Source organism: Propithecus coquereli, unplaced genomic scaffold (assembly GCF_000956105.1).
Source record: "Propithecus coquereli isolate 6110/MARCELLA unplaced genomic scaffold, Pcoq_1.0 Scaffold262, whole genome shotgun sequence".
In the NCBI taxonomy this organism is placed as follows: Eukaryota; Metazoa; Chordata; class Mammalia; order Primates; family Indriidae; genus Propithecus; species Propithecus coquereli.
Genome location: NW_012148197.1, coordinates 3,810,534 through 3,813,225, shown reverse-complemented (window position 1 = coordinate 3,813,225; position 2,692 = coordinate 3,810,534).

Below are 2,692 nucleotides of genomic sequence, written 5' to 3'. Positions count from 1 at the left end.
AATGTTCCAAAGCACCTAGTTTTTGCAGTGAGTTTTAGCAGGCCTGTTTCAGACTGTAGGAAAATATTTGCTACAAAACCATGGAAACAAACAGCTAGAGAAAGCCAGATCATGGAAACGAATCTTCATTCAACAGTCATTTTTGCTTTTAGAGTTCCCTTTTAGCAACTAGAAAAGATCTGTTTTAATGCTTTCCTCAATTATTAATACATAAATATTTTGGTTTAATTTGTATCAAAGTAAAACATGTTCATGTTCTTTAACGTTAAAATTTCCTATCAGATTTATAAGGAAAAGCAGAGATCCTCTTTCCTGTCCATTTTTACCCCTTGCTTTAAAATCTTTTAGCTTTTTTCAGGAATTTCCCTCATGTTTTTAAAAAAGTTTCAAAATGCTATCTCTTTGTTTTTAAATTTTAGATATCTATGGATTCTTACTATAATAGATGATAATTTAGTTTTCTACAAACTTTCCTCCTGTTTTCTCAAACTATCTATATCACAATCATTTATTAGGTCAATGTTTATGGTTTCTATTATTATGCCTTATAAGTATCAGTCATAAATGAGCCGCATTGTGCAATGATTATAATTCTTTGCACATCTTTTGGTGTTCCTGTAATTAATAAGTGCCTTATTTTATTTTATTTTTTGTTTGTCACATTGACTATGTGTGTGCTATTTAATATAATGGATTTTTCTCTAAACTCTCCACAAGAACAGGAAATCTCCTCTGGCCAAACACCATTTCTTTTCTCTTTGGGGACAGCCCCTTTGGAGTCTTCTATTTTTCTGCTCCAATATGGAAGAACTGTTCTTTATTTGCTAAATGACTCTCATCTGGGGACTTTTCTTCATTACCATTTTGGTAAATTGCTTTTTTCTCTCCATTCTTGTGTCAAACGCTCTGTTACTTGAGTGGTTTCTCTCTCCACACACTCTCTTGCTTTGGTGGAGAATATTCTTTCTCTCCCTGGAGTTTCCAGAGAAAGCTGAATAAGAAGTAAAAATTACAAGAGCGTGAATATAGAAAAAAAGAATTTTGTTCTAACTTTACTCCTTTTTCTGAGTTGTTTGAGTATAGAAGTCTATGATAGAAACCATTTGCTCCAGAAGTCGAAGGCATGACTTCATTACATTCCAGTTTCAGTGTTGTTGTAAAGGGGTCCAATACCATTATGATTCTTGATGTTTTATGTGTGACTAATTTTGTTTTTTCTCTCTGTTAACTTTTAGGGTTTTTTTTAAGAGAATACATTTGGTGTTCTGAAATTTCCAGGGATATGCCTTGGTAAGGTTTAGTTTTCTTCGTTGTTTTGGGTACTCAATGACTTTTTTCAATCGGCAGACCTCTGCCCTTAAGTTCTGAAATTTCTTTTTAATAATTCTACCTTCTATTTTCTCCTTTCCCTCTACAATTCTTGATAGTCAGATATTGAATTATCAGTTAGGAATACATTCAGATCACCCACTCACATAACAAGAAGTGTGGCCAGAGGCATTGGTGACGTGAATTCAGAGGCTCAAAGGTGACCTGGGCTGTAAATGTGAAAGATTCTTAGACTTTCTTTATCTGTATCAACTTTATTGATAAAAGATGATTGCTGGCTTCATTTCTGCTTTCAAGCTGGAAAAAGTGGACAGAAAGTGGACCAAGGGCTATGCTGGACAATTCTGTCCCCTTTAATCTATTGATAAAAAACAAAATATTGCATAGGTGGCCCCATGTGGCAGACCTCCATAATAGTGCCATCAGGCCTCTACTAGCCCAATCACAGGAGAAAACAATGCAATTATAACACCATTATGGATTAAAACCAATTGCAATTCCTCCTCTGGAGCCTGGATTGGAATCTGTGTGCATGAGTGGGGCTTGCCAGTGGTAGACTCCACTGCAGTGTGAGAACACCGCTATTTTGTTTGGGGACTCCCAGCAGTACCTGCACATCTTTTCTTTGAGGGTTATTTGTTACTTCAATACTGAAGCATATGGGCCCATTCTGGGAATCTCAAGAGAAAGGTGATGGAAGGAAGAGAAGAATGTGATAAAGCTGGGGAGGAAGCAAGGCAAGATCATGCACGACCTTGTGCTGGGAGATTACGGAAATCCAAAAACGTGCAGTACATGATCCCTGTCCTGACTTTACTCTTTTCTTCCAGGTTGGCTGAGTAAGGAAGGTTACAAACTATATGGAATAATCATTATAAATGGAAAAAATCTTGATAAAGTATAGCTCTAAAAAACTGGAGTCCATGCTCTTAACTATATTGTTTATTTTCCTTTAGTAGTGCTCAAAAAAAAGGAAATGTTCTCAGACTACATAGTCACCAAAATATGGCCACTATTGTCAAAGGCCAACTGGAGGTGATTAAGTATTCTTCTGTAATCCATGGCGCTAGAGCCAAATGATATGCAAGTCTTCAAGCCAATTCCCAGTGCCCAGTAGTTGATCCTAACACTTGGGAGGTTTAATTCCAAGGTTTGAAGGAATTGTTTTATCACAGCTCTCTTTTTATCTCCTAAGAGAAACGGCTCACCCTTGACTGGGTACACGGGTTCTCCATTCCAAACACACCTGAGAAACAACAGAGCTGCTGCATCAGCCCTGGAGAGCCTGCCACCAGACTCCTTTTCACATGGCAGAAAAATGAAATACCTTTTTTAGGTCACAATTACTTTTGTTTTCTATCAG